We start from the raw sequence: 27,126 nt of genomic DNA on the forward strand, positions 1-27,126 counted from the left end.
TGTCTATCCTAGCATGTAGCATGTCAGCCCACCTAGCAAAAGTCGGAATTCTTGTCTGCCTAAAAAACCCCATCAGACTCAACAGTTTATGCCCAGCAGAAACTCCTGCTTCCTTCTGTGTTCTGTAGTGCACACAGAGCTGAGTTCCCTGGAGGTTAGGGGACATCCCATGTGGGAGCTGCACCATTTGCCCTGTGCTTCTATGGCGTGCAATAGAGCCTGTAGCCTGCCCTGTCAGTGTACATGTACACAGTCTAATTGACACTGTCTTCAGCCAAGAAGATCTCAGCCATGCTGATTTGTTCCTATGGTATAAGCCTTACCTACCTTAAAGTCAGATTTTCATCTGGCAACTGGTATATTGCAGCTTATAGGAACAGAACATGCTAGAGGTGAGATGCAGCAGATCTTTCCTTGGAAAGGAGATCAGACTTCAGGGAGCAGATGAATCCAGTTTCTGAGCATCTTTAGGAAATCCTACAAGACAGTCTTCTGTGAAAAAAATCTCCCTGTGACTTTATATCCCCCTCTGTTCAAGCAGCCACTCCAGATGACATTAAGCAAAGGAAAGCACAGACCAGCATAAAACAAATCAGCTAAAACAAATCAGCAAGCAATAAGAAGCAATACATCATATAGAGATGTATGCAGAAGAGACGGAAGGATTTCACTGGTGTCACATAGAAAATGCCTAGATCCTATGGTGCTGGGCATTGATAGGTGATATTTATAGGAGCAACTTGTGATGATGTTTTCCATAACATTGTGATATTTCTGATAGTTTAATGTGTGGACCTTCTGCTAGAAATTCCTATTCTCTCTGTATCAATAATACATAAAGGATTAAACACCACTGGTTTGAAATACCCTCCATAGCTGAGAAGCAGCACTAGAAACCTTAAGTTCTGTCACAAATGTGGTCTGTGCTTTTCAGGGAAATTTCTTTTTGAAAATTCCACTTTAGAGCACCTTATGTCACTGTTAAAAGGGAATGCAGATTCTCCAAATCCTAGTCTAGTGCTTTGATCACATAACAAGCTTCCCTTTTGCTTTGGTGTCTAGGCTAAGACCTGGAGAGGGCAAGGCTAATGAACATGCAGTCATTTTATCTGATGGTGGATGTCAGTCCCCTCAGTTCTCATCTGTGCTGACTATAGAGGCTTCAGCAGAGGTGGCACAGCTGGCTAAAGTGGGAAATAACTCTCAAGTATGGAGTCTACTGCAACAGTGCCTGTGCCTTCCTATAGACCACTTCTATCTCTTGAACAAGCAGGACCTTGGGGATCCCATTTCTAGTAGCCTGATACCTCAAGACAAGAAGTGTTTCCTAGAAGGAGATGGAAGGATGGAGCCTTGGAGGAAAGGAATATCCTGTTGTCATGTGGTAGAAAGAGACGAAAGGGTTCTGTGTGCAGGTCTGGCACAGCTTTAACCTGCTTTCATGTTTTCTTGTATTTGCACTGTTTCTGTTTAAAAAGATGCTGTCAAAACTGGGAGGAAATTACATAGTTGCAATGCTGTGTAGGAAGCTGGACAAAGCAATTGCCCGAGGGTACCTTATGAGAGTGGATACTCTACCTTACAATCCTAGAATGCAAAAGCTTTTTATTTATGGAAAAAAGCAGTTTTAAAAGTCTTTAACAGACAATACAGATAGTTTGTGGAGTGCATGTTATGGTACACCTGTTAAAGCACAGATATCACACAAATGAGGAAGCAGCAAGTGAGAGCAACTGATGAGAACAGCAGTGGCTAGGCAGAAATGCCTGGTGGGGACAGTGGCTAACAAGACTGGCTAGGGAAGGAGGAAATGGGTGGGAGAAATGGGCTGGGGTGGCTGTGTGGCAACACGTCCTGTAGGTCACCTGCAACCTGGTGCCACCTTACTACCTGGGAGAGCAGAGGACAGAGTCCTGAGACTTGGCACAAGCATGCTAGATTGTGTGTTACTGCAGGTAGTAGGAAGCAGCTTGCTGCTGCAGCTGTTCCTGCACCAGGAAATCAGAGAGGAGAGCTTTAAATTCTTCTTGCTGTTCTTTGAGAAAGGTGCAGTTGGTAATTACTTGAACTCATGTTTTTCTTTCCATTTCTCTTTCTTTTCTCCCTTTATTGAAGAACTGGTTGGTTAGGTCATTTGAGTCGTCATTTGTGGAGAAGCATAGCTCATTGAGTGCCCAAGTAGTTTAGTTTAATTTTCCCAGGTTTCTGAGTGGGTTCTCAAAGTGGTCTTTACTAATGACCCCTAAAAATTGAACCTGGTTCTATATTTTGTTAAGCAAAGCCTGGCAGAAGGGCTATAATAAAATGCAATGAAAAGCCAAGTGCAGATGGGGAAAAAAAAAATCTTAAGGCCAACAAAGCTTTGGAAAATAAAGGGCTATGGAAGGCATTGGAAATTACTTTTACACTTTCCCCTGATAAAGCTGAAGCTTTATTCAGTTCTCCCAGCTAGAATATCTTGAATGCAGAAAAGAACTGGGGACTGCATTTGTATCCTGTGAAGCATGTGACATCTTAGCCTCTATAGCCTCGCCTAGCATACCAGGAAGTGAAGGAAAAGACAGGATAGTCAGATTCAGGCTACCAACTTAAAGACGAGCATACCAGTCTCATCACCCTCTTTTTCTTTCTTTTTTTTTTTCCCCCCCACCAGCAAATGCTCATTTGAACACTAAAGACTCTTCATAAATAACTGGTGCCACAGATAGCTGAGGCTGATAGTGGTCTGAGTGGAATTTCATGTCCAGCCTCCACTGAATTCTAGAAGGTAGAGACCAACTCCTGCAGGCCTTCTTGAAAGTCGCAGCCTAGGCTCTCATGCTGAAACTCTGGAGTATGCGTTAAAGTCAAGAACTTCCTGTTAGCACTTGTCAGCTCTTCTGTTGTTCTTGCTTTGTGATCTTAGTTTTTGCAGGCCCTAGCCAAATCTTGGAGATTTGAGAGGTAAAAGAAACTGGGCTTCAGAAAATCTCAGGTCCTTAGCAGTTCTGACCAAATAAAGTTGTTCCTTATAGTTGAGGTCTGGTCCTTTTCAAGATAGCTTATTTAGGTCTAAGAGACTTTGGAAATGAGGAAAAGTGGTAACCTTCTGGGAAAGAAAGTTTGGTCCTAAAACAGTCAGCCATTAAAATACAAGAGACTTTTGCCAGCTGAACAGGAGAAGCTACTTCCAATAGAGCCAATCAAAAGCAATTTCCCTGCTGAAAGGTGGCCTACCTGAGACAGAGCAGTCCGCACCAGCTGCACACCACTGCTGTCAGACTTGGACGGGTCTGTCAATTAAGGGAACACAGAGCAATCTGTGAGCGCTGAAAGGGATCCCTTCAGAGCCCTCTGTGGCTGAGAGACAGGCCCATTGTCTGCATGCATGTCTCACATAGTTTCAGAGTCCTGATAAGCAGGCATGCCATGAAAAACTGCATTATATGGTGAGCTCAGGAATACTTTGGCTGGGGGTAGATGAGGTGGGGCCGTGGGAGAAGAGGTAACACTGCACCTTTGCATTGTGGGAGGTGGGGCAATGAAAGACGTCGCGTTTGGTGGTCCCCCAATATAACCTTCTTTCTCACAAACTCTTGTTGAATGATGAAGTCGTCATTTCCTCTGCTTCCCCTCCTCCCCTCCATCCTTGTCCTTTCTTCTGGAGTTCAGAAATCAGATGGGAAATTACTGCAGCACTAAGACAACAAACAGCTTAACCACCTTCAACTGCTGCCTTGCCATGTGTTGAAAGTCTTTTTTGCTGGGAATCTGGGACTACCAGGGTCTATAGGTCTGTGGTTAGGGAAGAAGAAAGACTTCAGATTTACACACATATGTTGTAGAGACCATAGAATAGGAAGGTAGACAGAGCACCTAGGGGAAGAAATGTGTAGGATTCTCTCACCAGCTGCTTACCAACATTTGCTTTCATCTTCCTCACGTTATATCCTTGTGCCTGGATCCCTTGGTACGTATAGGCCCTGCATGCTTCCTAGCTACAGGCTCAGAAGGGCTTGTGCTCTCAGATGGGCGCATCCTAGTCTAGAGCAGGATGCTCTCTTAGACTGCACTGCCTGAATTGGGAGTACAAAAATGTGTTGGTACCTGCTAAAATGTCAACATTACAAAGCAAATAAAACCAAACTTTATGTTGCTTTTATGTTACCTTTCTAGGCCATTTTGCATAGAAAGAGAAGGTTCTAGCAGAACTCTGTCTTTGAAATAAAATATCCACTATGTAAGGTTAGCTTTCCATGTGCTTGGAGGATATAGAAGCTGTACACCGTGTGATGGGAAGTAAGGATATGTATACATGGGAGCAAGGAAGTCTGTTACTAATGCTGTAGCATATAGCTGGGAAGAAACAATGTCATGGTCATAGGGCAACAAATGCCACCACGCAGAACATGAAGGATGGGTTGCAAGTAACCTTTCCCGACACTTCCTTTCTCTTTCTGGCTGGGGACTCTATTTTCTGCACTCACTGCAAGCTGATAATCTTAATGTTTAATTTCAGTGAAAAACACTCTAGATGATCTCCATTCAGGGTTTGAGCCAAAGCTTGTTGTAGACCATGCCCACTTTTGTCTATCAATCAGGCATGTTGGACCAAAGCCATTTCTGATAAGTCACTTAAATTCTGTGGACCTACCAAGAGACAAGTCTGGCCCATACACTTCAGCTTTCACATCCATTTTTCTGTAGTGCAGTGGGCTGCCAAAATGAGGATTGTATTTCTGATCACCCAGTCCTTAGTCTTCAGTAGATACACCCTTGTCAGGCTTTAGTGATTGCCTGCAGCTCACTCAGTGTACAGTGACATTCCAGGAGATGGCAGCTCCTAGTTTTTCCCAGTTGGGGGATATGTCTTGGCTCAGCACATTTGATAAGGAAAATTAATGAATTCGTTATTGGATGGAAGCTCCTCTTTCATCTCTGACTTGCTGAGGCCCATGGAAACCCATCTTTATTTTTATGTTAAATAAAGCTCCCATCATGGATACCAAATTCTACTGTCTATTCTCACACTCTTCACTGCACTCTCTTCACCATATTTGCCAGTCCTGGATAAGGTTGTAGTGCTGACATAATATTTGACTTATTTTCAAAGATTTATTCTTCTTGTATTTATCCTTTATCCTTTATTTTATTTCCTTCTGTTTAGGTATACATGCTTAAATTGACCAGAGAGACTAGCTTTGCTTTGTTCTCTGTTCTTCAATTCTCCAAGCCAGAGACCTCACTAATGTTCATATCAGTCTCCTAAAACTGTATGTTTCCCCCTGCATCCTCACTTAAGTGCAATTTGTGACCTTTCTTACACCCAAATGCAGATAGGCCCTTCTCTGAAGCACATCAGAAGCCTACAGCATTCACTCACACTGTGGGCTCTGAAGGGCACCTTGAAGAACCTTGTAGTTTTCTTTTGCTTGTCTGTCTTGGTGTCTTTTTGGGCCTGTTGAATATGAGTCATTCTTGATGAGGGAAAGATAAGCTGAGGCACACCCCAAAACTGCCAGCTTTCTTTTCAGCAAAATGAGCTGTCTCTTTGAGCAGCTTATATAAAGATAGTCCTAGCACAATCTTCACATTGCATTCTTACTTGCTTCAAGGAACAGCGAACTAATTAAGTGAAGATATTTAGCAGATTGTCATCAGGAGGCAAGTGTGCCACTCAGGGAGATGAATGGGGCAGTCTGTGCTTCTCGGAACTGTTGTTTCAATATCTTGTCAGACTCGAGCAGATACTCATGGCTTCAGGAAGGGTACACATTCAATTTTTCCTATATGCTAAGGGTAGAGGTGAGCTGCTTCATTGTAAAATGGAAGTTGAAATTGAAGAGCAGGAGGGGTGGTGTTACAATGATTCCTGGCGTATCCTGCTGTCATTTGGGTCTTGCTTTTCAAGGTACAGAAGCAAAGTGCTCATTCTTGCTCGGCTGTTTTTACCCCATTTATAAGCCAGTGCTCCGTATTGGAGCTGTGTATCACTAGCTCTGTGTAACAGTCCTCTTCTGCTCTCCTCAGTTTCTGCTGTGCCTCCCTACAGGCAGGTACGAGTAACTGAGTGGTTTTGTATATCTCAAATATGTACCTGGGGGTATTTAAGGGGAATGTTTTCCCTTCTGCCACATATTGCAGAGAGTGCACAGGCCTGCATGTGTGTGTCTAGCAGAAAGTGAACTGCTAGACATCTGCTTCTTGGGGTCTCTGGGACCTCTGCGGTTTGATAAGGGGAGGCCTTTGATCTGTGGTTTGTGTGGGAGAGGTAGATGATACTGTGGTTTGCAAACAGCTGATGGTTCTCTCTCTCCTTCAAAGAAAAAAATAGTGCTGATCCGTGATAATCCAGGACATCACATGAGCAACTGGGAGTGGGCAGGATGATGCGGTTTGCTCTGCAAGTTGCAGTTCACTTGCGTCATGGTATATGCTTAAGAAAAGGTGACAGCCTTGGTTGTGTCTTTAAGCCACAAGCCTTCTTTAGGGCAGCAGGGAATGGCCCAAAAGCAGCAATGAAATTCCACAAGCTGAAAATTTGCTTCTGCATCTCTCCAGGGTGTGTAGCAGTTGTTCACCCCCAGCAAAAATGCTCCCCCTTCTTATATCAACTTGTCTGTAGAAGGGATATTTGTCTCTGGGCATCTACCCCATCAGGAGTCCTGTGGCACTGCCCAGTGCAATTTTAGAGTTCAAAGGAGCATGACTGCCATTATCCCTCATGACCCTGCAGGTTATGTTCAGCAGTTTGGGTGAGGACTGCTGAGAAAATGTTGAGATTGAGCAGAAACTGCTGTGTGACTGTTTGTCTCCATTTGGGGAGGGTGGCACTCAGAGTAAGTAGCTCTGAAGGAAAAGAGTGGGCCTGTGCTAGTGCCTCTGCAAATTTGGGAAAACTCTGGTGTGCAAGAGTCCAGTGCTCGGAATATAAAATCTGGTGCACTGGACCAAACCAAAGATCCATCTTCCATGGGATCCTGTCTCCCTACAAAGTGAATATTTAAGAAAGGGAATAAGAACAGGATGGGCATATAGTAATCTCTCTGATATATAGCATCTAGCAATCAGAGTTGAGGGATTTCTTGAAATGGAGAATATATTGGGCTTGTTATGACTGGTAGTCACCACTGGATTAATATCAGTCCCTCGGGCTCCCATGACACGATTGCCTTGGGCAGCAGGTCTGGCAGCATTTAAAGGACTAGGAGGGAGAAGCTATATGTTGGCAGATGAGGGACTAGTGCTGAGACCTGTAACAGTGTGAGTGCTGCCAGGCACGGCAAGCTGGAAGATCTCCAGCTGGGAAGGAATAAGAAGTGGAAGCATGTAAATCAACTACATTCAAGACACTGTAAATACATCAGAGCAAAGCCACACAATTGTGGTACTGGAGGTGGGTGATTTGTTGGCTATGGAGCAAGTTTTCCTTACAGGTGCCATTTTGGGTTTTGCCTAAATGCTTAAGAACCTGATCTGTTTGGCTCTGACCTTTTGTATCCTGTGGGCTCGTGGTGCCAGCCTCACTCAGGGCAGCTTGGAATGGCTCTGGGCAATATTGTGCCACTTGTCAATAGTGGGCTGTTGAACAGTGCTGCTATAGCCCTTTCAGCAGTAGCCTGTTCTCAACATGCTCCAGCATGTACCTGGTATGGTCATCTGACATCCATTGCAGATATACAGGACGCGTGGTCCTGCGTGTGCCCCAGGAACCAGAAAATTCAGCAGCCTGCTAGAGCTGACTGCTACAGCTCACCTGTAGCTTGTGTGGCAGAGGCCTGTCTTTTGTGTTTTAGTGCCTAAATTTGATCCCTCCTAGAGACATTGCCACAGTTTATGAGGAATAGGATTCTTAAAAGAACTTAGTACCACTTTCATTCTTCTTCTTTTCAAATCAATGGTGTGCTGTAAAATCCCACCCTTGGGGCTTATGCATGTTAGCGGGAGTGAAGCCCTAAAATTTTTGAATGTGTTTTTTGTGAAATCCTTAATAGCTAGGTGACTCCTACTTATCACTTCTTCTTCAGAGCTGCTGACATTTCCAAGGAACACTAGCAGGTCAGAAAGTCAGCTTGGAGATGCTGAGCTGCTTCTTTACCACATTACACTCACCTAGCCTGGTGCTTTATAACTCTGTCTTTAATGATTTTCTCAGCTATTTTTCCCGGTACTGGCGTAAGGCTCACTGAGGTCTATAATTCCCATGATTGCCCTTAGCACCTCTTTTAAAAGAAGCCGCAGAGTGTTGGCTCCCCTCCAGCCTGGTGGGAGAGTGGCTGTTTTTAATGATAAATGGAATATTTTTGTTAGTAACTTTATACTTTGATTTATGTAGAGTGTTTGCATAAATGCCACCTGGTTCTGGAGGTTTCTTACTATTTAAATTTCTAGGTTATTCTAGCATGTCTTTTTTCTTCCTTTTGAGTTTCTATCTCTCTGTTTTCAATATATCTGGCTTTGTCTGTCCTCTACTACAATTATTGCTATTTGTGGTTACAGGGTTAGTGTAATGTGGTCAAAGTGCCCAGACCTTAAACTGGAGACCCCTTGTGCTAAATATTTTACATATATCCAAACCCAAACCAGTTCTTACCTCGAGGAGCTTGTGGCCAGGCTTTTTAAGACAAATTGAGCCTTTATCTAATTTTCTCCCATGGGGCAAATGGGAAAAGTTTACTCGGATCAGCTAGGCCAAGAATAACCTTGGGCAAATGTGTCTGGGTTCAAGAACGTTGCCCGCTGGTGGCAGCCCAGAGCAGAGGCCACAAGCCTAGGTTTCCACAGCTTTGACGTTCTCATATTGTAGTCCTGTACTTCAATTGCAGTGTCACATTTCCCAGACTCATCCTGTTTTCTGTAGAGTTTGAAAATCCCTATTCTCAGTGACTAATGGTAGAACATCCCTGTAAAGGTATATCCCCTTCACAGTCTACTATTTCTGACTGTGTTGGAGCAATAAGGTATCCAGAAATTCATCAGCCAATTCACATTGTTTAACAACCCACTGTTATTACTTGGGATAAACTCTGCAGTCTTTGCCCTTACATAGGTCCTGACCCTTCTCCTCACCTCACTCCTGCTGTCAGCATCTTTCTGAATGGAGTTTACTAAAAGAGAATGAGCCCTACCCTTTTCCCCTCCCTTCCCACTCCCGGCAGGCAGGCAATATGGCACAGTGCGGTCTCCAATGTCCCTTTAGTCACTTCTCCGCTGTCAGTGTCATAGGGCTAGTGTTTAAGCATTTTCACGCTGGATTTGAAATGAGATTATAGACTGGTCCACTCAATTGACTTAATGGATTTTAAGAGACTAGATCCTATTAATGCAGTCAGTGCCCCAGGGTGCCTCTCCTACTGCAGACAAGATAATCTGCCATGCAAATTAAATCCTGCCTCAAGATGCAGGGCCTGCTTAATGTGATCCATTACACAGTTTACTTGTTTATATCTAATATTGTAACAGGAATAGGCTTACGAGCAGCAGGGCTCAACTGAATAGAAGAGTAAATTACCAGGAAAATGAGGTTTTAGAGCCTCTCTCTCTTCCTTCTCTCAATCTCTCCTATTTTGTTCTCTCTCTCTTTCACTTGTGAAAACACATTCCTCTTCTGCTTTTTGCATGTAGGGAACAATCAAGGAAAATAATATGGCTGTGAATGATGGATTCTGCTTTTGTTTACAGAGGTGTAAATTGGGAATTTATCCTGGAGAAGGAGCTCAAGAGGTTCAACAAAACCTTTATGGAGAAGTGAACATTTCTTTAGCTCTTGTTGTCCAGTCTGCATGGCGTTTTGGAATGAGGTATTCTGACTACCCCGTTTTACTGCAGAAACTCACAGGTGAGATTTCTTCTTTCTCCAATAAAGCTGCAAGAACAGGCATATGTGGCAATGGTGGATGGGAATACAGGGATTAGTCTAATTGGAAAACCAGGTTTGTATTCAGGAAAGAAGAATCAGGGATATCCAGTTTCGACGATTTAGAGGGGAATAGGTCAGAGTCCAAGAAGAAGTGGCTCAGCAAGGTCACAGGCTTCCTACAGAAGTGACTTGGGTCCATGTAGTAATACATGTCAAGGAAGATGCTTGTATAAGTGATCCTTTTAAGGGCAGGAGGATGGATTATCTGATCTCTCACTTTTCTGATACTGTAGCTTATGTTAAGGATTTTGAGCTAGGGATCCACACATTTAGGAACCCTGACATTACATTGGAAGAGATACCTTTTCGTACACGACAAAATCAATGGCTTGTCCTGGAGTTCCTGGGATGAGGATGTGGAGGATCAAAGTGATGGGGCAGGATCTGTGGCACCAATAGCAAAGACGAAATGGATGGAAAGGGCTGCTCGACTCTTTCAAGTTGTAGGTGACTGGTATTAGGAATAGATGAGGTTCTGGTTCCCCTTTGGTTTTGTCCAGGTGCAAGCAAAGTCTCAACTTGCCTCTATAACTAAAGCAATTTCCTCATAGGGGAATGAAGATACACTACACCAGCAGACTGCTCTGAGCAGATACAGACTTTGTATATCTTTGTACCAAGACAGTGACAGTGCAGTGCACACACAGTGCGGCTGTGCTGCTTTAGCTGCATTGAGGGCTGTAAGCATAGTGATGAGATGGCCCTTCTTCACGCTACTGAATGAAATGACTATCTGTGACGTAGGTATGTAGTCGTGCTGTGATTTGCACGATGCCTGTGTTGGATCCTGAGATCTACAGGGATTTCTGAGTGAAGGGAGAGTCAGAGGCCGGGGCATATGTGGAGTGATTCCTTAGGACTTGACATAGTCTCTAGCTGTAGAGCGGTCACTGTGTCTACAAAGATACTCTGTGGCCAGACCGAGAGCCTGTCCATTGCAAAGGAAGGAGGTAGGAGCATCAGGCTACTTCACTTTCATGATATCTTATTGGATCCATCTCTATTTTGGCAGTGATAGGAGGCATCTCTGACAGGATTCAAACAGTAATCTGCAATTTCTGTCATTCACACATACTGATTTATCTCAAGTAAACCAGTTATTTCACCAAGCCTCAGTTCTCAGTCTGTAGCAGTGTCATCTTTTCAGTCTTGTCTGTGCACATAGAGCCCCAGCATGGGGACGCCTTTAGTAATAACCAGAACTATGTATATTACAGTAATAATGCTATGTATATTACAGCTGGGGCCCTGCACACCCAAGTGGTCACTGGCAGGGCGTTTATTCCCACTGATGGCACAAAGAGATAGATGAGACCCAGCAGTGGTACCTGGTGTTGGATAGACCAGGCCTTGTAACCGGTGCTGACTTCAAAAAAGGTCTCTGTGCCAGGGAACAACGCTACCTTGAACCAACACTTTCACCGTCTCTGCTGATGACACCTCATGCAGGAAGAGAAGCAGGGGGAGGAGGGAAGGGAACTGTTTTTTTAACTTAATTTAAAGCTTTTTATGAGATTTTCACAGCTGTGATCTTATCAGGGTTTGGCTATAGAAATTAAAGCTGCAATTATATTTTCCCCTTCCTGGAATGTAAAATAAAGTCTAGTGCAAAATGCATTAAAAACTGGAATGTAAAAGTGTAATTAATGTGGAGCAAAAAGCACATTGCGTCATTAACTTTTTTATTAATATTCTCATGCAGTGCAATTTCAAAGCTCAGTGCCACTCCATTTCCCCCAGTGAAATATCTCCCACTCTTTCATTGCTGCTACCTTTAACCTCATCTTTAATGGGATGACAGCAGCTTTCCTCTGGAATTACATCTCTGCTCATCCATCTGTCCCACTAGATCCTTTCTCCTTCCACATAGGGTTCCTACCATGCTAGGATGCAATTCTGTTCCTACTGGAAGGAGAGAGGGACAAACACATGAGGCATTCATTTGGCACCTCTAGAGCAACAATGGAATGCTTCCTTATCTGGAGGAAAGCAAAGGGGTAGGATTCTTCTGCTGAGCTGGAGGAGCAAGGCTTCATATTTGAAAGGCATTGCAAGATGTCTTACTTGCAACTCGCATCTCTAGACTTTGTGTATGTAAGCAACGCTCATTCTAGATCTGTTTAATCTTGCTGTGTTAAGGCCTAATCCTGTAAGTAGCAGTTGCTAGGCACCATCTGGGTACTGACTTAATTTCCCTTATTTTGTTGTCTCTGCATGCAGCAAGTATTTTTCAGTTGCTGCTGTGTAAACAGAGGACCCCTGCTTTCTGTGAGATGTCAACCCAGGCTCTTTGCACTTTGCACCCTGTAGCATTGATAGGAAGGCTAATATATAGTCCTTTCCAGCATGGTTCATTTTTCCAATGTCAGCCAGTGCTACAGAAGGAAGAATAGGGCCAGAATCAATTCCTGCTGAAATCACGGGTGGTTTGAGTGGCAGAACTGTAGTCAAATATGCAGAAAGCAGACCAAAAGGTATACTGCAGTGAAATCAAATGCTCAGCAGTCTTGGCATGGTATGTGCCCTGCATCATTTTACAAGAGAGGCCAAGGAGTAAAAAGGATCTAGATTCACTACTCAGTTCTTTCTAATTTCCAAGAGAGTCAATTTTTCTGGACTTCATTCAGCTCTGGAATGGGCAGGCACCACTCAAAGTTGTTTTATGAAGAACTCTAACAGCTTGTCTGTCACAGAGTGGCAGGTGATTTGTTCTCTGGTTCCTAAGCTTAGCTCCTAGCCTCTTCTCATTTCATTTTAATTTGATGCCAAATTACAATTCAGGATCTGAGTTTTAGTCCCTACAATTATTGCTAAGCTTTAAGTAGAAGCAAGACTTTGAGAGCTACCAGCTATTTGCTTAGTTTTGAAATGGCTATAAGAGCCTAGCCCAGGGTATCTGTCCACTGCATGTGCCAGGTGTATGTATTCACAGATGGTCCACAGTATCAGATCCAAAGGATTCTGCCTGAATTTCCTGGTAAAGGTGGGATGCAAGCAAAACCTAGACTGTATTGGGAAGGATGGGACCTTTACTGTATCTGATGATTTTATCAGATCCCTGATGAATATTGTAGATAGGGATTATCTGCTCACCCATCCATCTGCGTAGAATACCAGAGCTCACAAGTTGTTTAGATCTTACCCTGGTCTTAAGAGGTGGTTGGCAGTTTGCTTGCATCTCACCTGAAGTATTTACACGATTGTGGCACTTTGATAGGTCATAACCTGTAGAAGTGGAGGTGTATGAGTCACCTCACATCAGGAAGAAGAGAAGAAATTTGGAGAAAAGAATTTGGGACTCTACAAATCAACAGGAGTAATTTGGATGCTGTGTAGAGAAGAGAGGGCTTTAGCGAGACTTCAAAACCATTCTCACTTACGCTGCTGTGAAAGGCTAATTGACTTGTAGAGTCTTGGTCATGGATACCCTAGCACCAGTAACATATAGAAGTAAAATAAAAGATAGCCTTGTCCTAGAGAGCTTATAGTTGAAGTGCTCTGTCTGGGGAAAATTCCCTTTAAGTATGTGAGCAATTCTTTACTGTTAACTGGGCTTTCTCCAAAGACCTGAAGTAGCTAATAATGAAGAGAAGTTGTCCTTATTTGCCTGCCTAGGGCAGTATCCTAAAATACTCTATGAGTATGAGCTGGTATTTGTTGTGATCTGCTGTTTGTCTGAAGAAGACATCTGATAGTGTCAATCAAACTTCCCATTTATTGATTTTTCAACTGCTTGCTTAACAAAACCAATGCATTTCACAATGTGTTGCCAATACTATCAGCATTTTTGTGGGAGCTGTTGTTCACATTTTGACTGAAATTACTATTGCAATTGCTTTGAAATTATAAAAATTTTCATTTAATGAAAACCATCTCCCTGGAAATCATACTGGGTTTCAGATTAATTATAGATGTATTTCACACATCCGTGATTCTGAGGTCCTGTAGTATCAATTTCATCATTCTTTTTCTTAAGGCTTTCTTCTGCATAAAATGTCAGGAGGTAAAATGAGAGTGTTTACCAGTGCTATCCAGTAACAAAGCAAAGTTAAATACAGGCTGTTGTCTGGCTCTTCATTCTTTTTCAATAGGTACTTGATTAGCTTGATGTTGTTTTCCAGCATCCTGGGATTTGACTGGACTTGAGGAGGACGATGCATTGTGTAACTTGCCTGGTACTTTACTGCATAGTGCTTGAATTCTTGTAATCCCTTCCCAGTGAGTGCCAGATACCTGTCAGGTGTTACTATGTTGGGTACACCAGGATTAGAAAAATTACTTACGACATGCGCGTTTAGCTTTAGTACATCCTCATAAAACTAAGCCGGGGAAGTGGAAATGTTTGGCTTCAAATGCATAATACTTTTTCAAGATGGTTATGTTATTCCGTATCATCCACATGAGCTCTTCTGCTTGTCATAGCATTTTTTTTTTCCCCTGGAATTTTGCTTACCTGTGGCCAGTATAAAATAATTCAGAGATGCCTTTAAGATTTCTCAACTCCCAAATGACCAATATAATCCTGACATTGTAAAGACAGCATAGCATCTTGGGAATCACTGTTTTTAGAGAATCCCCTCTAGTGCTAGAAGCGTTCTACCTTAAACTGTGCTAGTGGTTGGAAGCATGCTTTCCCAAACTCTGTCTTAATCATCTCGGTCAAAAAGCAGCCTTTTCTCCTGGAAATCATTGTCCAAAATTTGAGACAAAGTTATTCATTTTAGAATGAGACTGATATGCACACAATTAAGCTTTGGACTAGTGTTAAATGCCCTGGAGATGGGGTCAGTGGCCAGCAGAACTCTCCACTGCTTTTGTTTGAAAGTATGTCTTTATTTTTAAAGGCTTGTCCAGGCAATGACAAAGTGGAATTATTGGTTACTTCAGAGAACACACAGTTATATTAAAAAAAAAAAAAAGGGGGGGGGGGGGGGCGAGAAGCAAAAGTGCACCCTGTCCCATTGTCTCCCTGTTGCATCCATCTAGTTTTTGTTAGTGCCAGAGGCATATGCTCCTCCTTTTGATATTTAATGTTATGCTGTAAAATTACGATGTCACTACCCTCTTTGAAACGTCCACTGACAGATTAATGCTGGTTTTACTGTCCTAATGCCTACAGGGGCATTTCCTTTAGCTCTTTCAATTTCTCACAGTTTTTATTGAGATTTTCATCCTATGTTCTGTGGATAGTTCTGAAGAGTGGTGCTGTAGGGTCACCGGTTAATACAGCTAGTTTGGGCACGTATTCCTTGCACAGTTTACCCTTTCAAGGTATGTTGGTACCCCTTTGTATGTTGAAGGATGGATATTGATGGTGATTTCAACTTTATCATGATCTACCTGCGTGCTTTTCTGCTTTTGCTGGAGGGTATGTTCTCTCTCTTAAATGGGATTTACATATTTCATGCCCATTCAGCCCAGCAGCTTTTGCTGTCTTCACAATCGCCTTGAGCCTTTGATCATTTTCTTCTGCTGTTTTACCCCAGCTTAAAATGCCATCTGTATCCATACCATCAACAGTTTGTTGTTCTAGTAACAACCCAAATGGCAGTCTGCAGAAACAGCATTTCTCTAAAGGAGTGTGCAGTCTGCACAAATGAGCATTGTTTTTTGAATCCTGCTGATGTATCCACTGTAGAAAAAGATCTGGCAATCTTTCTCCAATATTTTAATTCTTATAGACAATAAAATATGTTCCTTTTTACATTGTTAGTTACCTTTTAGCTCTGTACATTAGTAAAAGACTCTTCATCCTTTTCCCATAGTAGTCAAGGAGTTTCCTCATTTTGATGATTCTTCTGTTTACATTATGATTCCCAGTTTATTTTAGCTTTTGATTTAGCAGGCGTAGAATCTGAGACAGCTTGGCTTTTCCACTTGTATTTTTTACTGTGTTCATTCTGACTCCTTGTAATACATCTTCAACTCTTCTTTGGTAGTTTTGGCCTCCTAGGTCTCCAATGAATACATTTGTTTGATGATATCCAGGACATTACACACTTTTTTGTCCAGCATTGGGTGCTCTTTTCCCCGATATTATTACAATCAGTATGGAAAATTGAATCCCTTCCAATTTGTGGTTTTTCTATATAATCCTGCCTTTGCTTTTTCCCCCTTCTCTTATTCTGGCTTTAAAAAGGAGTAATTTATGGTGGTTTTGACAACATATTGGCTTAAGCCCAGATATCCAGCTGAAGACTATTAAATATCTCAATTGTTCTCAAGCTGGTAATACATTCATCTTAAATGTCATGGTGTCCATACCACCTTGGAGGAATTTGTTGCTCTGGTGGTGCTCCCCTCTCCCTGGCTGTTGCTACTGGCTGCTTTCTCTGCTGCAAGGACTGATCCAGAGCCACACAATGGTTCTGCGCTACTGGAGGTAGCCTGAAATATAACCAACTGTCCTGGTTAGCGTGGGCTTTGGGTAGGAGGCTGAGCATCACTTGCAGGAAAGCAGCGCTGATAGAGTTCATCGCAGCAGCAGATTCATCACGCTTGTCTAACACAGCATAACAAAACTCTTGCTTCTTGTACTGGGAAGCAATGGTGACCAGCTACTCTGCCATTCACTCTTCTCTCTCCTTCTAACCCTCATTGGAAATCAAACTTTTGGGCAGAGAGCAGTGTAGCTGCCTGCATTAGCTGACTGCTACACCTCCGCTGGCAGCCATACCTAGCAGACACAAAAGCTGTAAGAAGGGGCCCATCTGATGAGGGCAGTAGTTGGAGATGTGCTGGCAGAGAGGTGGCCTCTTAGAAAAAAGTAATCAAATGCTTATTAGGTTAAAATGACCACCTTCAGATGCACTTGGGAGCAGATGGGAAGCTGGTACAGTACCCAGAGGACAGGTGGGATGTACTTATGCCAGCTTGCTCTTCTGAGCAGGTGAATTGCTGTCTCTGGAATAGCTGAGGCTCTCCAGGGGTCTCTGAGGTGTTCCACTGTTTCTTTACTAGCAGGAAGGAAATACAGCCATGCACACGCAGTGCAAAGCTGCATTAACACCTAGGCAGACAGCTGCCCGTGTTCAGCCTAGAGCTGGCCTGAACATATCAGTATACTGTGTTTCCAGCAGAGCAGCTGGGCATAGAGGACTTGATGCTGCCAAGTGCCAAGAACCTCCTTGGTAGTGCTATGTATCTGTACTTCCTCAGTTGAGAGGTAAGACAAGACCAGCAACGCCCTTGGAAAGGAAGGAGCTCCTGTTTATTAGCATGGGCTTACTGGATAATTATTTGCAAACTGACAGCATTTAGGTCCTTGTCCAAAATCCACTAGAACTGTAGGAATCTCTTGAGCATTTAAAAGTAGATTTTTAGTTTTTCCTGTGCATGTGAAGTTTCCCTTGAGAGAAGCAGCAGTGGCTTTCCATGTTCCAGTGTGGCTGCAGACCTGACCTTTGCTATATGCCAGGGTAGCTCCAGTATACAGTGGTCAGATGGCCCGGAGGTGTTAAATATAGCATTGTCAGTGGTGAATGCAACCAAGATAAAGGGATACCTCATGGCCAAATCACTTTGTAGCTAAACCTACTCACTGCCTAGGAAATAAATAAACTTTTGAGGCCAAGGGCTGGCTTCTGAGCAAAACCTGTGCTCCAGATGCTTGAAAAATGTCTGGCCACTGTTTTTCATTAGTAATGGAGGCATAATCCCTTTCCATTTACACCATGCTGAGATACATATGCTCAGTTCAGTAGCCCTGTGAATAAGGATGGGAGACTCAGAGGGTAAGAGAGACTTGTATTTTCCTCTTTTAACACTCCTCCCCCAAAGAACCTTCAAATTGATTGAAATTCTGTGAGGGAGAAAGAGGGGTTCACAGAGAAGGAGCTGGCTTTCTTTACAGGCTGTATGGTGGGCTGGGTTTTGTTCTGGAAGGAGGAAAGCTAGATGTCCCCACCTACCTGTCACGTTCAGAACTACAGGGACAATTACTGACGTGCTATTTCCCCCAAAGACTAAGGACATCTGGAAAGGAAGGAAACCCCGTTAAATCAGTTCATAAAAACATAGCACTAAAGTTCTTTAAAACCATTAGCCAGAGAAGATATTTTCCTTGCTTGGCTGCCAATACCCTTTTAAACTCACGAGGTAGCCCTTGAGAACTGACCTGATGTGTTGATCTATTGTTGGCCCAGGCATAGTTACTGCCCTGTCTTCTCAGTGGTCATCGTGAAGGCCCAGTGTGTCATCTGCATGACCAGTGATATGGATGAAGGAAACTTGGGTTCAAAAAGTGGTGCAAATGGCAGAATTCTCTTTCCAAGCACTTGAGAGAAACTATCATGCTGGATCTTGTCTGTTCTGGCTGAATCAGTAGAGCCAGTACCTTCTCCTCCTTTGAAAGAAAGAGTTAAACTTTGCCTACATATAATCTCTTTGATATCTGTCTCTAGTTTCCTCATAACAACCTTAAAACTGAGGTATAAATTCAGTCCACAGGATTGGGAGCTTCTTATGGTTTCATCCTGTGCTACGCTTGCTAAACATTTGCTAGAGAAGTAGGAACTTTAATCAGTGCATTCACATTCTTACAGAGAGCAGGATGGCTAAGGGGTCACCAGGTCAGTCTGCAGTCTGTCACAGCCACCACATCTACCTAACCTTGAAATAGACTGTGATCTACTTGGAGACACGGGAAAAAGTAAAATGAAGCGGAGAGAAAGCTCTGCTGAGCAAAGAACTGGCATAGTCTGTTCTTCTCTTGCCCCTCCTCTGTCCCAGCTGAGGCCCAACAGATAACACCCATCTGCTGACCATCACTTGTTCCCCTATCTCTTTGTCTCCTTCCCACTCTTCTGGTCCAATACTTTCTTAATTTTCTTGTATAGAAATGAACTTGGACAGAGTCTGAAGGCAAGAGAGCACACCTCATTCTCTAAGGCAACCTCCTTGATTATTGTGGGGTGGTTTTCTTTAACTCTGTGCTGGAGTGCAGTGGAAGATCTGTCTATGGCCAGACTCCAAGACCAAGTCCCTGGTGAATGCAGACAGACAGAGAGAATGGAAGGACAGAATAAGAGAGAGGAAAGCAGGAAAAGGGAGGCACTGTGACCCCTGCACTGAAGCCTTGTGAGCATGGCAGAGACTTCTGTGTGTTTGTGTGGAACGGGGGCTGTTTAGATAAACAGATGGCAACAAATGGCATAAAATTATATACCCATAATGTCAGTTCATAACATTTTGTTCGACATACTTGATTTAATCGCTTAGCTGACGATTTTGCTTTTGGGCCCATATGGTGGCAAATGGCAAATGAACCCTCTTTACACAGCAACTCCAATCTGGCACTTTTATCACCGAGACTTAGGGAAGAATCCAGGAGGAGAGAGATGCAGATGGAAAATGAATGAGCAAGCAGGGTGGGGTGCATGTGTGGGAAGAGGAGGTTTTAAAGGTGCGGCCAGGGGAGTGTTCTTGGGAGACGAAATTGGGGGGGTTGAAATGGGGAAGAGAGGGCTGGGACAAAAGGAATCAGGATATGCTATTTTTGTGAGCATCTAAGAGGTGAAACAGGGAATTTCTTAGCAGGGAGAATTTGAGAGAAAAACTGTGGAGAGAAAATACATAAAAAATAAGGGGAAGGGAGAGAAGGGATGTCACCAGTAGGCAAGGTGGAGATAGTAGCAGAGAACAGATTGACTGGATTCCTCAAAGTGCCCACGAACAAAGTCATGGGAAATGTACCAGATAAAACTGGGTTCTCCTATGCTGTTACCAGTGCAGTACTCCTGAGAAAAGGGGTATCTTGAGAAGGGCAACATGAAGATGATGACCAAGTTCCCATGGCAGATGACTTTATTGTCACCAAAATTGTGGTAGCATCTGGTGGGACCTTCTGGCTTTGAAACTGCTTTCTACAACCTAGCTTTTCCTGAAGCTGGGAGGAGGCTGGACCTCCACTTCAGATGTTTTTTCAGCTAGGGTGTGAGCTTGCGAAATGTTGAGGACCCTACGTTTGCCTGGCAGTCAGTGAGCAGGGCAACTCCCCCAGGAGTATCCAATGTACCTCCATGGACTAACTCTGTGGTGGGAATCTTCCTTTGCTTGTGCCAAGGGGAGCACAAAAGAGGCAGCATCCTCCGGATGCTGCCTCAGTGACTTGGACATGGTCCTCAACAGGATGGAGGTGACATGATATGGTAGTGCCAAGCTGAGGCCATATCTAAGCCTGGCAAGACTGAGAAGTTAGAAGTCAGAAGGAGCTGAAAATGTGCTTTTTGTCAAGACATTTCTCCTAACACAACATCAGCATCCTCATTGCTTATAGTTCGGAAAAAAAAACCCACTCGCTTGAGTCCAAAGAATTGGTCAGTGAGGCTGGGGAAATGTATTTCCTGCGATTCTGAGAAGTATGCAGCTTGTGAAATTTCATCATGACAAGACACACTGTCTCAGCATAATGATACTAAGCAGAAGTCAGAACATCACAAAGAAATTTGTCATAATTTAGGCAAGCTTTCTCCAATACCTCTTCCCCTTCAGGCTCTGCTTTTTTTGTATTCTTTTCTCTGCACTGTTCAGTAGGGGAATGCCAGGCTGGTTCCTCTCATCTCACTGTGTTGATCAATCCAGCAGCTGATGTGAATCCAATTTGCACCATACTCAGGATGGTGAAGATTGCCATGAAAAGTGGTAGCTGCTGGGGAGTTTATAGCTCTTTTATGGGAAGGCTGGATCCCCCTAACCTGGATCCCTCTAGCCCACTGTTGTATATCCCTAATTACTGGAAGGTTCAGCTGTAGAAACTGAACTAGGTCCAAGTTTCCTCTAGGATGTCCTAAGCATGTCTGTGGGCATACTGAGCCCCCATTTTCACGGTGTTCCTCCTGAATATTACTGCATGCAGCTGTGGCTGGGACCTCCCCACTGTGCAGCTAGTGAGTTTGTGACCAGTACTGCTTAAAGATTGCTTGTTTGTTAAGGCTTATTGTAATTAAGTCTAGATGTGGCTCTGGTCTATCAAAAGTTTGGGGTGACTCCAATATTTGTGGTACCTACAAACAGTCCCTTTCTGACAAAAATTACTGCTGCCCCTTCTTCCCAGCTTTCCTACTTTCTTCTCCTGAACAATTGAAGCTGCCTCCCAAATAATGCAGCCCAGCGGGCAACCACGTTGGTAACAGTTGACTGTGGACTGTGCTGTTCCCAGCCTTATGATCCCACTGACTGATGGGGAGGGGTGCTAGGTACATCCCAAGTTTGCTGCCAGAATCCACACTGGAGGCTTATGGGCTTCCAGGGTAAACCTTGGGGGTTGGTCCCCCCACCCTCCCTCCCTATCCATAGCTCTTATGGGTTCAATTTCAAAGTCTCTGCTTCATGAAACTAGTTTGACACAGCTCCCTTCCCCTTCTCCTCCCCCTCCGCACTGTTCACACCCCCCAGGCTCTTTACAACTAAACAGTTTGTCCTTTTCCCGACGTTTGGGAGAATCTGGGAACGTAAGTGCTCCAATAACTCATGTCTGAGCTCTCATTTACCCCCTGCTGGCATGGGGATGCTGCGCACCAGCCTCTCAGAATGCCAAATGAGTTGTGGCTGCTGCCTTGTCCCCCCCGCTTCCCGAGGCCAGCGAGCGGGACCCTCGGTCTCGGCTGGGGCTGCTTGGAGGGAGCCAGCCACTTCTGAGTGTGACAGCTCTAGGAAGCCACTGGAACTGGGAGGTGCTATGTGCAGGACAGGTGGCTCCCCTGTTTCAGCTTTTTGGATATGGTGAGGGGAGGGAGAAGGTTAGGTCCCAGAGCTTAAGGAAGAAGAGTTTTGTAGCTTGGATCACAAGGGGTGGCTTCATGCAGGGAAATCCACCTTTGAAGTTTGGCTCTGCCACCAATGTGTCACATTGTCTTGGCTCAGTCACTTAGCTTCTGCCTGTCTCAGTTTCTCGTGTTGTCTGAAGGACAGAAAGGCATTTTCCCACCATCCCCACACAGCTGCAAGGTTCACACTGAGAACTGGTGGAAAATGTTTCGAGATCCTTGGTTTGAGCAGAGCGGATTGTGATGAAAACGAGGGTGGGAAAAGGGATCATCAATTCCAGCCTTTGGAAAAGCGGAGATGCTTCTCAAGCTCTGGGCTTTGCAGTTGATGGGTTGGATATCTCCCAACATCCTTTGAAAACAGCTGAGCATGATTTAGGGTTCAACTCCAGTCATGGTGGGGCCTGTTTCTAAGCTGCAGGAAAAGTTTGGAAAGTTGTGGTGGGTTTTCCTTAACACCCTCTCTCTCCTCTGGCTCTGACTACATTGGCTCCTTTTCATTTGCATTCGTTTGCTGTCCCTTATCTTTGATTCTCTTCTTCTGCAGTGTAGTTACCTCTACCATGCTCTGAGGACTCTGATGTCCTCTCAAAGCTTTTTTTCACTATAACTGGCACAGGTTTCACTACCCACCCAGCTCACGAGGCTCTGTATGTCTGCGTAAGGGGTACTATTCCCATTTTGCAGAAGGGAGCACAGCACAAAGTGGTCTGGGGCCATCAGAGGTGGTCTGATACACCATTCTCACTCTGGTGAAGCTAGAAGCTAGTTGTGGTGTTACCAGCACTGGCAGGTGGATTGTCAGCTGTATGGCACCTGGACGCCAGGCCATTTTCCTCTGTCATCGTGTTTGGGCAAGCTGCTTGCCTAGGTTGGCCACTGAAGCCCGACCTGCGATGCAAGGGGATCGTGCAGGCAGTAAGCGCTGACTCTTTAGTTCGCTTTTTCTATTGCCGTGAGGAGGCGGCTCCCCATCCGTCCCTGCCAGCCTGCAGTGTCCCGCAGCCCCTTCCCTGCGGGTCTGGAGCGGCGGCTGCCCGCGGCCCTGGAAGCGCTGGCTGGGATGTTCCGGGGGGCAGGGTGAGGGGCAGGAGGGGGGTCTCCCCGGAGGTTTGGGGTAGAGCCGGTCAAAGGCGTCTCCCCCGGGAGCCCTCGCTCGCGGTCCTCCCCGCCCTGCTTCCAGGATTACCTCGGAGCGCGGAGGTGCCCAGCAAAGAGGGCATCAGCCCCGCTTTGGAGCGCTGCGGCCCTCGGCCCCGGGAGCCTCCCCGCAGGCTCCGCGGCCGTGCCGCTCCCCATCCTTCCCCCTTTCCCGCTCCCTGCCTGTGGCCCGGGCAGGCGGCGGGAAGTGCCGAGGATGAGAGCAGGTCCCTGGTGTCTCCTTTAGCTGCCATTGCAGTTAAATTAGAACAGAGACCTGCAAATAAAGCACCCCCTCCCCTGGCCTCCCTCCCCGCTGCCAGAAGCTCTGCATTTCACTCAAGTGCCCACCGGGGAATTTGCCCATTTACTCTTGTTATTTGCATGATAAAGGCTGTTCTGCTGCCTTTTCTGCAGCCTGCCTTAAAAAGGCAGGGAAGTTGGAGCGGCGGGCGGGCAGGGGAGCCAGAGGGTTCACGGCATCCGGCACGGAGCCCTCCTCCCCGGGGCCGAGCCGCCGAGGGTGCCGGTGCCGGTGCCGGTGCCGCGCCAGCCGCCCCGCCGCTCGGCTCCCGGCGCGGAGGAGGGAGGAAGGCTCTCCCCAGCCCGGGGTTTCGCTTTCCAGTTTTGTTCTCATTAGCGGCTCTGTGCATTCCCTTCGCTCCTCACAAAGAGGCATATTCTGGCACGGAAATGTGCCCTCTGGGATTTACTGAGAGAGAAAGAGAAAGGGGGGGGGGGGGGGGGGGGGAAGAGGGAGAGACACGGAGAGAGAATAGACGCTGATCCTGGGCTGCATCCAAGCTGCCTTAGCTGAAACTCGGGGTGGGAGTGCAAAGACCTTTCTGGTTGCAGCCTGTGACCCCGATCCTGGATTAATCACCTGGAGCAGCCTCGGGGTTTCTCTGGCTTTGGCCTGGCTTCCTCTGCCTAGAGCTAGTTTGGGCAATTTTGATCCTTGAAATAAACTGAAGTGCAAATATTCTGCAGTGATATGCCACTTGCAGTCCAGCTTTCACCGTGGTTCTGATTTAGATTAAGAGCCCCGCGTCCCCTCTGACTAAGGAAAATTTACCTAAATGATAACATCGCCTTTTTCAGTGACAACTGGATGTTTCCAATGGCGGTGAAGCCCCAGAAGTCACATTCAAAAGGTTTTGTTTTCATTCCTGTGCAGAAGAAACACGAATTTTGAGACCTAGAAAGCAGTCAGGAAATTATTCTTTGTCTAGCTTCCTTTATTGTCCCCAAGTGGTACTTTGCCAGGCAAGGGTGGCTGCTGCTTCGCAGTGCCTTGTTCACATGTTTCCTGGCCTGGCGAGGCTCCTTGTGCCATTGATGAGGAATAGGTGAACACACAGGAGCTGCAGTAGTGACGCTTTATCTTCCAGGGCATTCACGCTTGCCAAGGGAATCCTCCATTTGCCTGCTAAGCTGGCATTGCACGTGCTTTGCAGCTGTGGAGCTATCTGTAGCCAGGCCCAGGTTATGTACCACAGTGTAGCTGCATCTGTAATAGTCTTTGTCTCCCTCAAATGTCTCATCACAGCTAACGTGTATACTTACCTCCCTGTCAGCAAGCACAACCAAAGCTCCAGCACTCCAGCCTCTGAAACACTCCAGTTGTGTTGGCTATAGCTGCTCTCAGCCTGCTCCCACAGGCTGCAGAGTTTGGGGGCTCAGCCTTTGTGAGCAACAGCAGGAAACTATAAAAGGGAAAGATGGCCAGAGAGAGGAAGTGCTCTCTCCTGTCTGGGATGTTGAGCTGTGACAAGTGGCCTTTCCCCATCCCCTCCCTTTTTTTTAAGTGGCTTTGCTGTGTACTGCGCGTAGAGTAGTGTGCAAGGGTAAAGAACTGGTGGATGTCTAAGTAGGCACAAGCAACAGAGGTGGGTACTGTATCAGTGCCCCAGCTGTGATTTCATGAAGAGCTGGTGACAAGACCTTGGAAGTTATCCCCATTAGTTGTGCTTCCTAGGCCTCGATGGAGTATTACTTGATGGGGAGAGCATATGGGATGCCACGTAGGACCTGTTATGATTGATATTGGACTGACAGGGTGTGCAGGAGAAGAGAGAGTATTTGGAGTCCTGACACACAGATGCAGTAAGATCTCTGCAAAGATACTAAGCAGTAAATTTTTGTTTCTGTTGTACTCTCTTTTCCTTTCGTCCTTCCTTTCTCATGATACTCCTTTTTCCCAGTGCATGTATCCGAGAGAAACTGACTGCCCCCGAGTGATGGGCCACAACCCTCTGAGGACTTCTGATCTATGTACAGGCTCTTTTTTAATAGACTTACACCTCATTTGGACTCTAAAGCCTATTGAAGAGGCCGCAAGGGCTGGCCAGCTGGGTACATCCCAGACCAGTGCTGTCTGCTGTTCTTTTCTCTTCTTCAAGCGGATTTAGAGGCACATGCAGATATGTACATGTGGATCTGCCCTCTAGACCTCAGATGGAGCTCTCCGCTGAAGAAAGAGTCACTGGATCTCTAGGTTTTGCACTTTAATTTTACCAATAATAAGGTTGGTGAAAAAAAATTGCACTGCTGTGCGTTGTAGCCTCCTAAAAATTCTTGGAAATGTCTGGAGATGGGTTCCAAAATAATGTTTTTATTGAATGTGGATGTCCTTGGTAGATCTGGAGGGATTTACTGATACAGAACTTCATGAGCAGAATTTGATCAGTGTTTTTACATTTCCCAACAGACTGCACACTGACTGCATCCACAGTGGGCTCGAGAACCAGGATGCTGCTGGTGTGTGGTCATGCTAGAACATGGAGCGAGACAATACTATTACAGAGCCTGGCCCTGCTGCAGTTCCTGGCTGCTGCTCAGGATGGGTTCCAGAAACAAAACTCGACAAGCTTGCATTAAATTAGGGAAGCAGGTTTCTGCAAGCATGTGGCAGGCTGCACAGCCAGGATTCTGGCATCCTAAGCGGGTTCTGGAGCCAGCAGTCTTGGAGCTCGTGGCAGCTCCTGGCTAGCGCTTGGGAAGGATTCCAGAATGAGGACTTAGTGGGATCCTATTTTTTTCAGACTCTTGATCAACAAGTTCAGAAAGTCTGTTCTCATATCTGAACTTTTCTGTCTCCGAGGGACCTTTTGTGTTTTCAGCATGGGTAATGATACCAACCCCATCCTCCCTCCTTGTCTACAATGAATTGGATCTGCAGCCCTGCCTGTTGTCTGAGCTGCTGCTGCCCAGCTGCAGAGCTATGAATCTCCTGTCATTCTGGAAACTTCTGTGTTCATCATTAGTAGTATCTCTGGTCCTCGGGTTTGATTTTCTGGTATGTTGGTGCTAGTTCTGCATTTGAGAATAAACATTCTTTCTGAGGTTTGTAACTTTTTTTTTGATGGTATTTGCTGCACTGTTGACCTAATGGAGGCATTCAGTTTAACAAGCAGCTCTTGACTAGCGGGCTTCTGGGAGTCCTGTCAGTCTCTTCTGATGGCTTTCATCTTGTACTATTTGTAGATTAAAATTCATTTGAGATGGCTAAGCAGGGGCTTTACTCACTCTGAAATGGCATGATTTACTTATTCGCCTCCCTTGGCATCAAGAATGAAGAAGACTGGACATACACAGAGCTCAGCTGTGACTGCTTGCTGCACCTGAAAGGCACTCTGGTAAAGATGACAGAGGGATGTGGTAGGCATGTTCAGTAATACCTCTGGACGGTCTCGAGTAGTCTGGCTGAGGAAGGCACTGCTGAGAGTATTGGGCAGGTCTGTCTGGCTAGTGACAACCAGAAAGATGGAACCAGAATGCAGGGACTAAAACTGCGTAACTCCTGGAACCTCCCACTGCGTGCTGGCATCAGCGGCAGGTTAGCTGTGGCCAGGATGCTGTCTTCAGGTAAGGAGAAGCAATTCTCCACTTTAGCATAGACTTCCTACGTGATTCTGAGAAAACCACTTAAGGCAGTGTTTGTCTCACCTTGCTTTAGATGCCTGGGAGTCATCTCATTCTAGGTTACTTACCAACAATAGATACAGAAGTTACCATCTGGATGTGTTTATGCTCTCTCCATTGTCTATAGAGGGGGCCTATAGAGATGAGACTATGGCTAGTTTTTATGTGCAGAAGCCTGGTGAGATGAGTCCCTCTGAGCCTCATTTCTTCATATGTAAAGTGGAAATGGCAGCATTGCATAACGAGATGATTGCAGGGTTATACAGAGAAGGGCATAATGTGCCAAGATTCTGCATTGGTGGAAGAGGCAGAAGAGGAGCAGAGGGAGGTGTCTATGAAAAAAGTTTACCTGCCAGTGTGCTGAGCTCTTCTGGCATTTGGCCTACTCAAGTGGAAAGG

This window comes from Accipiter gentilis, chromosome 9 (assembly GCF_929443795.1).
Source record: "Accipiter gentilis chromosome 9, bAccGen1.1, whole genome shotgun sequence".
Classification (NCBI taxonomy): Eukaryota; Metazoa; Chordata; class Aves; order Accipitriformes; family Accipitridae; genus Astur; species Astur gentilis.